This window comes from Galeopterus variegatus, unplaced genomic scaffold, assembly GCF_000696425.1.
Source record: "Galeopterus variegatus unplaced genomic scaffold, G_variegatus-3.0.2 Scaffold1767, whole genome shotgun sequence".
Classification (NCBI taxonomy): Eukaryota; Metazoa; Chordata; class Mammalia; order Dermoptera; family Cynocephalidae; genus Galeopterus; species Galeopterus variegatus.
Window position 1 is genome coordinate 45,901 of NW_007727878.1, and position 14,033 is coordinate 59,933.

The 14,033-nt window shown below is 40.5% G+C and overlaps 1 pseudogene; it reads right to left on the reverse strand.

Moving 5' to 3' along the window:
* Window positions 1–2,577: 2,577 nt before the first annotated feature.
* Window positions 2,578–3,364, reverse strand: LOC103595425 (annotated as a pseudogene).
* Between the last annotated feature and the right edge of the window lie 10,669 nt (window positions 3,365–14,033).

Here is a 14,033-nt window from a genome sequence, read left to right on the forward strand (position 1 = left end):
CCCCAGATTGGCAGTCGTTGCTTTTTTAATAATTGTAAATTGGTTGATTATGGGAGAGAGTGATGCTGGGGACTGTCTATTCCACCATCTTGATTCTCTTTCCCAAATGTCAGTTCTAATCCGAGGAGGATGGTAAACTAAGACCCATGTGGTCAAATTACTACTCTTGCCTAATTTTAGAATAAATGTTTCAGGAATGTGATATTGAGAAATATATTTGGTCTTTGTCCCATTGCCTGGCATGCAACTCTTAAAATCCTTGGAATCTCCAAAGTGGTCAGTTTCTGTTTATATACGACTGAGTTAACTGATGGCTGGGCGACTCCAGGATGGGGGCTGGTCACAGGAAAGACCAAGGCAGGATTAGCGGGTTGGGACTTTCAACTCCACCTCCCAGCCCCTGGGGAGGGGAGAGGTGCTGAAGGTTAAGTTGATCCTCAATGGCCAGTGATGTAATGTGCCTACGTAATGAAGCCATAAAACCCAAATGAAGCCTCCGTGAAAACCCAGAAGGACAGGGTTTGGAGAGCTTCTAGACAGCTGAACAAGCAGAGGTTCCTGCAGGGCAGGGGGAGGGCGTGGAAGCTTCATCCTCCTTCCCTCAGAGCCCCCTACGCATCTCCTCATCTGTATCCTTTGTAGCATCCTTTATGATAAACTGGTAAATGTAAGTGTTTCCCTGAGTTCTCTGAGCTGCTCTAGCAAATTAATTAAAGCTAAGGAGGGCATTGTGGGATACCCAATTTATAGCCGGTAGGTCAGAAGCCAGGCAAAATAACCTGGGGCTTGCAATCAGCATTGAAAGTAGGGGGCAGTCTTGTGGGACTGAGTCCTCAACCTGTGAGATCTGATGCTGTCTTCAGGTCGGTAGTGTCAGAATTGAACTGAATTAGAGGACACCCAGCGGGGACCCACTGAAGAACTGAGTACAGTTTGTTTCTTCCACTCAGGAGAGTAACACAAAGGATTGTATTTTTTAAAAAATCATAATTTTAAGAGATTTCCTTTCTTTAAGCTGTGAACACATTTCATTGATAGGTGTTTCATTAATTCAGTGAGTTTTATTGGGCATCTGTGTGCTACTATGTGATGGGATTATAACACTTCCTGCTATCCAGACCCTTTTCCTAGAAAATCAAGTTAGTTGTAATACACAGATACCAGTTTTCAAATGGAAGCAGCTTTCTTCATCTCCTACCCAGAATAAATCATCCATCAGGCCCTAGAGAGACCTCTCCATTCTTGCTGGACCTCATCCCCAACTGCGTTAGAGAGAGGATGGAGATCAGAGGTTGAGTACACCGTTCTGGAGAGCGATAGAAGTGGACTTACTTGGACCTGACAAAGCTCCAAACCCTCACAAGCCTCATTTGCATGTGTGTGTTTGTACGTGTTCAATTATAAGTTGGAGATCATCTTTACCTCACAGAGATGCATCAAATACACACTTTGGCTGATTTCTAGATGGTCAAGTGATAAAGTTACTGAGGCCAAAGCCAGATATCACCATCATTACATGGATTTCTGGAATAAAAGAATAAACCTGGTATTGTTATTAAAAAGTAATCATTAACCATCAGTCATCTATTAGCACAATAATGCTGTGTAACCAGTAAGCATAAAACTTCAGAAGTATTTAATAATAAACATTTATTTTTCACCATTGAATATGTCAGCGGGGTGGTTCTGCTGATCTGGTCCAGACCCCACAGATCTCGGCTGGGCTCACTTGCTCCTGTGACTGCCATCACTTGACAGGTCTGCAGGGGGCTGGCTGGCATAGGATGTCATCAGCTCAGACCACTCTTCTCTGTTTCACGTGGTCTCTTATCCTCCAGCAGATAACTGAGCACCCATGGCATGAGAGGGTGCAAAGGGTGAGAGTGGTGGCATGCAAGGCCTCTTGAGGACTGGGCACAGAATGGGCACGTCATTCACTTCTGCTGCATCCTGCTTGCTACGGTAAATCAGAAAGCCACCCAAATTCTAAGGTGGGAAAATAGACTACCTCTTGATGGGAGGGACTCCAAAGTCACATTGCAAAGGCCATGAATACATGAAGGGGTAGAGAATTAGAGACTTCCGCAGTCAAGCTACCACATCAACATGCTTTTGTTATTAAAGTTTTATCAGTCAAATGTTGTAACTTGGAGATTATGGGAAAGAAACTATAATTTCTCCACTGTCGGCTGGTAGATTTCTCCTTTGGTAATTACCTACATACGGGCCGGCCCGGTGGCGCACTGTCTACAGTGCGCCACTTGGGAGTGCAGTGGCGCTCCCGCCGAGGGTTCGGATCCCACATACAGACCGGTTCCCGCTCACTGGCTGGGCGAGGTGCGGGCGCAGCACCGAGGGTTGCGATCCCGTTGCCGGTCCCGGTCCAGTACGGGCACGACACTGAGGGTTGCGATCCGTTGCCGGACACGAAAAAAGACAAAAAGGTAATTACCTACATACTAATAAATAGAGCCCACTTTCAACTGTGATTGGTAGAGAAGCAGGTATTTGAGAAGCTCATTTTAAATACTCTACTTTTCTTTTGGGGGGAGCAAAAGGAAATTTATGGCGTAGAATTTACAGGCACCTCTGAGTTTGAAAGGTCCTGTTTATATATGTATAATCCCATTTAAGAAATAACTGTGATTTTTAGCATTGACTTCTATATTTTTTGGTGGAGGCAGTTTTTCTCAACTATGGTATTGGTACAATGCACTGGACTATGGACACCAACTTTCCTCTGCAAACACAGTCTTGCTTTAACTTTTAAATAGTGCGTAGTCTCTGGTGAGAGTTTATAAATTTTATCTCTGGCATAAACAGTTTCAGTCCTTTCTTCTACACTTGAAGAGTTTTTCCAGATAACTAAGCTGTATATAAAGCTCTCCCAAGCCCACATGATATTATCTTTTGTTCCAGGAGGAGAGATGTTTATTATTATTACCTTATCTTTAGCTTTTAAATGTTCTTCTGGAGGACCAATGTGAGCTTTTAGAAATGGTATAAATGAGTCAACCTCATACCAGGAAGAAGTGTCATTTCCTTTTTCTGCTCTTACACGCAATTTAATTTTTTAATAAACATCCAGCTTGAGTGAGGAAAAGTTGCATTTGGAACTAGTGATATATTGACACACAGGCAATTTTATCCCATTATCCATCCCAGGTATTTGATAATCTGCTGAAACGGTCACATTCCTGACGGGCTTCTTGCTCCTGCTCCACTTCAGGATAAAGTTGTCATCTATGATGCAGACTTCTACATTTACAGGACATTTTGGACTTTTTACACCTGTAGCTGCAGGCAGCACCCGCGGTGCACTGGTGACCAGCACCAGGGTCATCTCGCCCAGGAGAGCAAGCATTGCTCGCGAGCCACTGCCAGCCCCACCGGTCACATCTTCAGACACCGCAGCAGCCAAATATTCTACTTTTCTTCCTTTTGTCTTTATTATGTCTGGATCAAAGATGGTTTATCATTGGCCTTGTCATAGGAAGATTTGGGAGTTTTTCCTCCTTGGGAAATTTTAACTGGCAAGATTAACACGCTGATTTTGAAGCATCCATACAAAAATTGAAGAATTTCCAAGTAGTATTTTTTCTTAAGAGGATCATAGCTTAAATAAAATTTAAAAAATAAAAAATAAATACAGTTCTTAAATGTCACTTATTTAATGTTAAGCATGCTAGTACATCAAGACAATTCTGCAGAGTCTAGAATTTTTAATCTATGTCTTTATTTTTACGCCATGTATTATCATTTAAATTTGCGTGAACATTTGTTGAATCAAAAAAGGCTAAGTATGTTAAAGCTAAGATGCTTTCTTTTTTTTTTTTTTTTTCCTTTTGGCAGCTGGCCAGTATGGAGATCCAAACCTATAACCTTGATGTTATAAGGCTGCTCTTTAACCTAACCGGCCAAACCCTAAAATGCTTTCTTCTACATAGAATTAACGGCTTTCACACTCACCACGGTCTTTCAATAATAAATATAGAGTCACGCTTCAACCAACTGATAGAATTCTAGCCTCCAAACACATAAAGGGGATTTTTTGCTCCAAGTTTCGTGTAGAATGAAAGTGAATACTGCATTTCAATGTTAACAACAAATCTAAATGTCACACCATGTTGTCACATCATGTACTGTTGTTATAACAATTAGATACAATGGTAACCTATGCAAGCAGATGAGCATTGATCACACACAAGTTCAGGGATGCCAGAAATATCAGTGAGGCAGCTTCTGAGCTGAAGCCAAAGGCAAATGGCAGGACTTCAGCTGAAAACGTAAGCAAGAGCAGGCTTTGTGATCCCAACTGGTATTTAGAAGATGAAATGAGGTAATATATACAGAAAATGCATGGCACACACACACACAGTAAGTCTTTGATAAATGGCAGGGTTTTTTGTTTTTGTTTTTGCTTTTACCATTTTTTTCCTTTGGTCAGAATCAATTGTAATATTGCCTTGTATTTAGACCCCTCGTGAAATTTATCAACAAGGCTTCTTGAGTCAAAGCAGAGATGAGGTTAAGGACATTGAATCCAGGTCCCTTGGAGATTTAAATTTAATGTTGTATAGAAGGCTGTCTCCATGCTCGTCACCTCGGTTATCTGAAACCTCCATGTTCCACTCTGTTGAGATACTCAGTACCACAACATCATGACAATTATTTTACCTCTTTTAAGAGTATGTTGCAAATATGATTAAGCCCAGAACAGGCCAAAGTATATGGAACCTGTAGATGGAATCCGTAGAGTTATTTATGATGATATTTAAAAACCAAATGGATAGCTATTGATTTTGGATATAAAGTATATAGTCCATTCTAAGTCTAGAATGTATAATTTTGGCTACGTAAATGTTTCTAGATATATTACCATTTGTATACCACAATAATTTATTACTTTAACATTTGTATTTCAAATTAAAACAAACAGCATGGCTGCATGTGTTGAACAAAAAGCACGCTGCTCATTCTTAATTCACTCATTCAGCAAGAAACTGTGTGTTCTATGAATGATACAAAGATAAACTGGACTGGGTTCTTGCCTTCGAGGAGCCTAGATCTCAGCGGTGGTGACTCGGAGAAAGGTTGCCTAACGTTTAAAGTAAAATCATGATAATCAGATGATTGTTACCTGTGCCTGACCCCTCAAACTTCATGCCCTCTTCCACCTCCCCTTCCTCCATCACCTGGCCATAAAACCTTGGGCTTCTCAGACTGACATTCTAGGTGTGCAGAGGAAATATCACTTCAACTTTGTGTCATCTTCTTTCTGATCTTGTAAATTGCTTTTTTCTTTTAAGCATAATACTTTTTCATTGGTATAATCTCAATGTCTTTCTTTTGTTTAAATCTAGTGACCTGGAGGCTCTCTAATAGGGAATTGATTATAACAATCCGTGTGTCGAATTTAATGGTCTCATGGTGAACTTTTGGCCAGAAGATGGAGTGCAAGAGCCAAAGCTGGGAAGTTTATGGCTTCAATATATTTTTCTCTGTATGGAAAAGCCTGGAATTTTATTCTTCAGTTTACACTTAGAGCCCAAAGTTCAGCATCGTAATATGTATAAAGTTCGCCAAGCTGTAAGGAGTGGACTACCCAAATGTTTCAATAAGCATGTGATATAGATTTAATGATTTGTTGAAAATAGGGAAAAAGCATAAATCGATGACCAGTGCAAGAGAATGGATTTGGGTTCTGTTCTACTAAACAATGTACAACTAGTAATGTTGGTGCTTTTGTCTATATGTCCATATGACAGTCCCAAATGAGAAAGAGCAGGGTTAATGCAATTTTATGAGTCACTGTGTGGACATAAAATAGATTACCAAAATGTTAACAATTGCTGAATCTGGCAAAGGGGTATTATAGGAGTTCTTTGTACTGTTCTTATTTTTGCAAGATTTTCTCTAAGTTTGAAATTATTTGCAAGCAAAAAGTAAAAACAAACAAAAAACAGATTTCCTAGTTTATTTTAGTCAGTCAGACATGGCATGATTTTATCACTTGGTAAAAACCAGAGCCCTTATACAGCCCTTAACCTATTTCTTAGGGGGAAAAAAATACAGTGACTGTTCAAGTTTGCTGAGCTCTACAGCTAATTGTGAACTTAAACACAATTGGCATTAATTGAGAGTGTGAAGATTTGATATGAGCAAATTATCAGAATCCCAAGTTTTAATTATCCTAGGAATCTTAGAATCTGCAGTGAGTTGGAGGCATGGCAAACAATGTCAAAATATGTCCTCAAGGAGGAGGCGCTCACTTACTGTGGCCCACTGAAAGGCCGAGGGGCTCTGTGGTTGGACTTCTCTGATCATCTTTAGGAAAGATTCCCAAGACAACCAAAACAGGACCCACCGTGATGAATAAGACAGCGGCGGGTGCTGTATCATGTCACCGGTTAACCATTTCTTACTACTTGGAGTCTGAGTTAATCTTTCTCTTCCTATCAGGCAACATATGGATTATATTTGCTCAAAAATTAAGCCGAGTCTGGCAACCCCATACAAATTCTGGAAATGTGTGAATGAGTTCAAAAGGAAGCGGGGTGTTTGTTTTGCCTGTTTGGTTGTGGTTTTTTGTTCCTTTGCACCTATTCTCCGTCCTCTACCATGGAGATATTGAATATTCAGGTGCATCTGAAACAGTACACAGACGTTGGAAGTTTGAAGGTCCGTCTCTCGGGTGGTTTCAGCACTGGGTCTCACCACCAGTGCATTCAGTGCGGTGGGCAGCATTTCTCCACGTGGAGAAAGACGGGTATCACCACACTCCATAAATATGGCCCCTGATGGGCCCCAGCATACTTATGTTCTCATTCATTCCCTGTTCACTTAAACTGTTCAGTTGGTTTGACTCAGTCTGTACGTGCAAATTGCCTTCAGCTGGAAGTGACTCGGTCGGCTCTCCAGCTGCAGAAGTCACAGTTGTGTGGCTTCCCCAGATAGACTGGTCTCCGGGCAGCCCCGCAGCAAGTGACTCGTCCTTTCTTCACACTTTCAAGATACTATAAATGCCTGTTACTCCAGAACTTTAATTAAAATACTATTGGAACCAGTTACCAGATACATTTAGTAGCAGGTAGCAATTTTGTCTCGATGACACATTTTTTATTTGTTTGAGGAAGTCAGGAAGTTTGATCAATGTCAAAAGAACAAGTGTGACCATATTTGCTGGTATTTTTTTTTTATTACAAGCCTAAAAATGTTATATTGTGTAGTAAGATTCAAGGAATACTAGGAAGGAATCTCAAGAATTTAACTGGCTTTGGCCCTGTCCGCTGGGACAGTTATATCCTAAGAATTCCCCTCTCACTCCAAAGCTAGAGGTTATGGAGTATGTTTTTAAGGCACACAGGGGTTGGGAGACTTCCTGACTCCTAGCCTAGTCATCTGCATTATGGCTTCTTTATCTACATTGGATAGAGAGTGTTCTTTAAATATCTCTTTCTGTAATTTAACTGCACTTCTTCTAGTCTGTGCTCTCTGTAGCGGGGGATAGGTGGATAAGGGCTCTCCTAAAATATTCCTTCACATCGTTAAAAATAGTTTTAAAGCAGCCTCCCCCCTTATTTTCATTATGCATAATAATAATCATTTTAAATCTTTGTATACTTTTCTGCTTTCCATTTTTCTAATATTTTCTTTTGGGCCTCATGTCTCCAAAATAAATTGACCCACTTCCAGGAATAAAATAACTACTAATATGTGTGCCTTATAAAATCAAACCATTGTACACCACAAAGGAAATTGGTAATAGAAATTAAGAATGCCATTGATTTGTGTATCTTTTCTAAGACATCTCACGTCATTTGTGTCATGTTAGAAAATAGTTCATTCAAAATAAAAACTGGAGGGCCGGCCCGGTGGCGCACTGCTACAGTGCGCCGCTTGGGGGCGCGGCGGCGCTCCCGCCGAGGGTTCGGATCCCACATACAGACCAGTTCCCGCTCACTGGCTGAGCGAGGTGCGGACGCGACACCGAGGGTTGCGATCCCGTTGCCGGTCCTGGTCCGGTGCGGGCGCGACACCGAGGGTTGCGATCCGTTGCCGGACACGACAAAAAGGAAAAAAAATAAAAAATAAAAAATTAAATAAATAAATAAAAACTGGAGAAGGAATACTAGCAATACTTGTGTTAAAATTACTTGGATGACATTCTGCATTGGCTGGAAATTTCTTTTTAACTTAGGAAATTTTAGAAGAGTGGATGAATTTAAACCTTTTTTTTTTTATCTTACTTAATATTGTAGTTATTAGAAGAGACACTGTAATGATGTCAAAGAATTCAACACAATACCTGGCACATAACGGAGGTCCCATAAATAGTAGTTACCAGCTGATTGAGCTTCAGTGTATTCAAGGATATTTTTTAACAAAAAAGCAAAAAACTTCTTTCTAATTAGATAATGAAGGCTACTTAGTTGGAGACTCTCCAGATAACTGCTATATTATGTAAGAATTTATAGTATGAGGCAAGAAATACCCTGAATGCTGTAAAGCTGTGCAAGTGTCCAAAATACTTAACAAGGTGTTACAGGGACAAAAACATTTCCAGGGTATGGAACCTGTTAAACATATGCCTGATCATTTGAATACTACACAATACGGAACATTCTCCGTCTTATGCTTTCAATGAAGACTTGTTGAGAAAATGCAGATGTGAGTTGCTATCCAAGGACTCTTAAAACAAACATGAAGATTAATTCAATTGTTTCCTGAGAGATTGACTTCTTGCAAAAGCCAAAGAAAATCTTTCACTAATCCAAAAGGTACAAAAATAAGGTTGCAACCATAAAACAGGGGAGGGCTTGGTTTGGAAAAGTTAACGTATCGGGACAGGGGTAATTACGACCACTGTGAGTCTGCACTGTGAATTCCATCATTCTGTTTCTGCTCACAGAAACAGCACAATGGTTCTTTTATCTTTTTATGTTTTTACCAGGAGACTGGGGAGGCAGCTTTGATAATGGAAATTCCTATTTATATCAAATCTAAACACCCAGGATTAATGGGATTTTTTTTCCTATGACCTGGTCATATAAAACCAGTGATCTTAATTGCGAGAAATGTCAAGGAACCTATGATCCAGAAGTGCCTTCTAAATTATTTCAATAAAAAAGTATCAAATTATATTCAAGCAATCTAGTTTCTCAGCTTGGATATAAAACAACATAATTTCATACTACACACAATCTCAGACATTTCTCTTCTTGTTCTGCAGGGACCAACCTCACTCCACCCAGAGATTCTTCTCAGTTGTGGGAATCCCTGACAAATGTCGCCACGTGCTTCTTAAACTCACCTTCCTGGTGACCACAAAGCTGGCATGATTTCTTGTCCCACCTCTAGCTCTCAGCAGAAGCCCTGGCGACAGGGCTCATATCAGCTGCTGGTGCTGGATAAGCCATGTCCCATCAATACCAGGCCCCAGGCAGCTGATGACCAAAGTGAAGACCACCAGTGGTGCAAGAGGAACCGTCTCCTGCCACCGTCGAAGCTGCTGCCACCCCTGTGTGGGTGACTTCCATTCGCTTTCACATGGTGATGTCTAGGAAGCAGCTTGTTCCTTCTCTGTATCTTCTTACACTGCCAGCCCCTCTCACCTTAAGCCTCGAGTGTAGGTCTGTGGGGTGGGGCTCTGGAGGGCTCTGTACCAGCAGTTCCTTTCCCTCTGAAGCCACTGTCCGAGGATTTCTTCCCAAGCATCAGGGGTTTTTTTTGTCTGTTCTTGTTTGTTTGTTTTACCCTAGTCTTACCACATAACTCATATCCAAGCTGCTATACTCAGAATGGATTTTATGTTTAGATAAGTTTATTGATTTCAAATTCCTTGAAATTAACAATAATAATCTAATTCAATACCAAGTATTTTTGTACCTGGTACATAGTGCATGCTCAGTAAATATTTATTGAATGGATAATCAGAGCCTACTCTATGTCCAGCATTATGGGGACTCAAAGATGAACAAGATTTGGTTTCTGCCTCTGAGGACCTGATCACCTAGAAGGAGACAAAGGAACAAAAAGAATCCCACAGAGACATGAATGAAATGTTCTGGGGCAGGCGGGCGGGAGAGGTTGAACCTGGATGTGTGCAGTATCCGACTCCTAGCAGCCAGGTAGCGACGCTCCATTCCCTAATCACTTCCAATCAGCATGTTTTTGCTGTCTCTTATTCTAGATCGAGATCTAGTTTCTTCGGTCTGTTTCTAGAGTATAGCTCCTGTCACTTCAGGTCATCCCTGCACAGTCGGTAGATAGAGCTAAGGCCCAAGCTGCGTCACATTGTAGGACCATGCAGGAGGACTCCACAGTTGTGTCTTACCGCGTTCCTGACGTTAGTGGGTTAGAGAGAAGAAAGGGGAGGGAGGGTCTGTTCGTCTGCTCTGGCTGCCGTAACAAAATGCCACAGTCTGGGTGACTTAAGTAACAGAAACTTGTTTCTCACACTTCTGGTGGCTGGAAGTTGGAGATCAAGGCATCGGCACGTTTGGTTTCTCCTGGGCCTCTCCCCTGGGCTTGCAGATGGCCGCTCTTGGCTGTGTCCTCACGTGGCCTTTCCTCCATGTGGGGGCATCCCTGGTGTCTCTTTGTGTGCCCAAATCTCCTTTTCTCATAAGGACACTAGTCCTATTGGATTAGGGACCCACTCTTATGACCTCGTTTAACCTTAATCACCACTTAGAAGGACTATCTCCAAATCAATTCACACTGGGGGCTTGGGCTTTAACATATGAATTTTGGGGAGACACAATTCAGTTCGTAACAGAGGATTTGCAACATTTCACGTGGGGGCTTGGAATTACGCTCAGAGGTATCTGCCTGTGTCTCACACTCCTTAACTGATTATCTTGCTATGCCATTCATCATTAACGGAACAGCGCCTTTCAAAATCAGCACTTTGCTCCAGAACTTCACGTGACATCCTGGGCCAATAACTAGTCTCACGGCTGCAGGCTTTTATTTGTTTATTTTTTGTTCTTTTTTTATTGTGGTAAAATACGCATAACATAAAATTTACCATTAGCGAGATTTAGAACACTCACAATGTGTGCAGCCATCACCACAATTGAGTTCCAGAACATTTTCAACCCAAGTGGAAATCCTGAACCCATTAGGCGGTCACTTGCTCTTCTATCCTCCCCCCGGCCCTTGGCAACCACTAATCTACTTTCTGTCTCAATAACTTTGCCAACTGTGGACATTTCACATAAATGGGATCATACAATATGTGCCTTCTGCATCTGGCTTCTTTCACTTACACAGTGATTTCAAGATTCATCCATGTCGTAGCATGTATTTGAGCTTCATTCCTTTTCATGGCTGAATAATATTCCAACTGTATGGATATAACACATTTTGTTTATCCATTAGTCAGTTTTCAAGACATTTTAGTTGTTTCCACCCTTCAGCTATTGCAGAGTGCTACTATGAACATTTATTAGAAGTTTTTGTATGGACATATGTTTTCAACTCTCTGCGATACATGTCTAGGAGTGGAATTGCAGGGTCACATGGTAACTCTATGTCTAACTTTTTGAGGGACCATCAAACTGTTTTGCACAGTAGCTGACTCATTTTAAATTCCCACCAGCAATGTTCGAGGGTTCCAATTTCTCCACATCCTCACCAATACTATCTTCTATAATAACAATAATAATTATTATTATATAATAACTACTATAATTATAATTATTATATCCTAATGGGAGTAAAGTGGCATCTTGTGGTTTTGATTTGCATTTTCCCTAATGACTAATGATATTAAAGATGTTTTGCATGTGCTTGTGACCTTTTGTATAACTTCTTTAAGAAATGTCTGTTCAAGCTATTTTCTTATTGGCTTGTTTTTGTTTTTGAATTGTAAGAGTTCTTATATTCTAGATACTAGACTATTATTATATATATATATGATTTACAAATATTTGTACATGTGGATTTTGTTTATGCTACTCTTTGAGATAGGTAGGCATTATTGGAAGAAGCCCTGGATAATTTTTAACTACATATCTCTAAAAAGAAAATATAACAATAGCAAATATCAAAATTAACATAAAAAGAGGCTTAGTAAAATAATAGGGAAAGTAATGGGGATGGGGGGGAACTATGTCAAATGTTTAAAGTGAATGGTAGGGTTAGCTCAGTTGGTTGGAGCGTGGTGCTGATAACATCAAGGTCCAGGGTTCGATACCTGTATTGGCCAGCCACAAATAAACAAGTAAAATTAATGGTAGATGAGAAGAAAAAGAATTTAAGTATAAAAATTACTTTTCTGGAAGTCAGTATGTTAATTACAAGAAAAAAATAAGGATGAAAGATGAAAAATTTTAAAGCAATGAGAAAGAATTTTTTTTTCAAAAATTTATGACCAGTTTTATTTTCAGATGAGGTTAGGTAACCACGAGATAAAATTTAAAGAACTGTAAATTAACATATTTGTTTGGGCTTAAGGTCTCATTTGGTAATACGAACACTTTAACTTAGAAGAAGCTTTTGGTAAACCAAAAGTGAATTTTCAATACTACTCCTATTCCTGAAAGAGGAGGGGAAAGAAAGAATGAGCCTACGGAGAGCCACTCTCCCTAAACAGACTGCTGACAGGTAAGCAGATGGCGAGAACCTTCTGCTCTTGCTGAAACTTGCAGAAAAACAGTGTAAATCTTGCAGCTCTTACAACTGCCAGCCAAATGAAATATGATTACCTCCATATGATTTCTATCAATTCCAGTCAGCAAAGTTGTAAGTAATCATTTCTTTAGTTTTATGAATTTCCACATGTACTAGTGAAGATATAGCAGAAGTTTGTTTCTAAATCAATTGTACTTTATTCATATATATAGGCATGTAGTGAAAGGCAAAATAACCTGAAAAAATACCTTTGCAGTTAATGTCTTTAGAATTCAATTTTTTAAAGGGGGGTGGGCACTCTTTCATATGCGTTTAAATATATTTTGGCAGACAGCCTGACATTTAGTTTTGATTATAATAAATTATTATTACTACTACCTATGTGTTATAATTACCAGTTATAGTCTCTCAGAAGAGAATAGTAAAGCAGTTTAGACTGTTAAGAATGATGAGGGAATTTCTTTTTATTTCCAATAGAACTAACAAGACCATCTTAACATCTCCTAGTAGCACATCCTGTAGGGCAGATTGCTAAATACTTTACAAATTATAATATTTCAGTATAACATACTAGATACACACAAAAAATAAAAACAGAGGAAAAGACAGAGCGACGTGAAGCTTTGAGCACTGAAGACACTCTGCCACGATGCAGAGTAGCTGTGAAACAGGCCTCTCCTTCACTTATAAGGAGTAAAGGAAACACAATAAAAGAGAGAAGGAATTTGCTCGAAGCTCCCAATTCCTAGTTCACCAATTGAAGACTAAATCGTAGGCTGTTTGGGAAAAACATTGTTTTAACAGTGGCACTCTCAGTTCACTGAATCAATTCCAGTATGAAACGTTCAACAAATCCTTCATTAATAAACTCTGAAAATTGTGGGTGTTTTGGAGAGGAGGATAAATGGACAGCGGGAGGAGGGCACCGTGTAGGTACTGTCTGAAGTAAGTACAATTCTCCTGCATTCGTTTGTTTTCAAAAGAGAAAAAATTAAAGTATTAAATCTCTGAACACCACCACCCAAATCAATTTATGCTGTCATAAGAAAACAATACCTGGGGCCGGCCCGGTGGCGCACTGCTATAGTGCGCCGCTTGGGAAGCGCGGTGGCGCTCCCACCGAGGGTTCGGATCCCACATACAGACCGGCCGCTCACTGGCTGAGCGAGGGGCGGGAGCAACACCGAGGGTTGCGATCCCGTGGCTGGGTCCGGGCGCGACACTGAGGGTTGCAATCCGTTGCCGGTCACGAAAAAAGACAAAAAGGAAAAAAGAAAAAAAGAAAAAAGAAAACAATACCTGAGCATCTAGTGTTCGGGGCGTAGCTCACAGCTAATCCTGGGCTGCTGGTAGCACAGCCTGTGGTGACCAGCAGCGTGTCGGGGGGGGGGGGG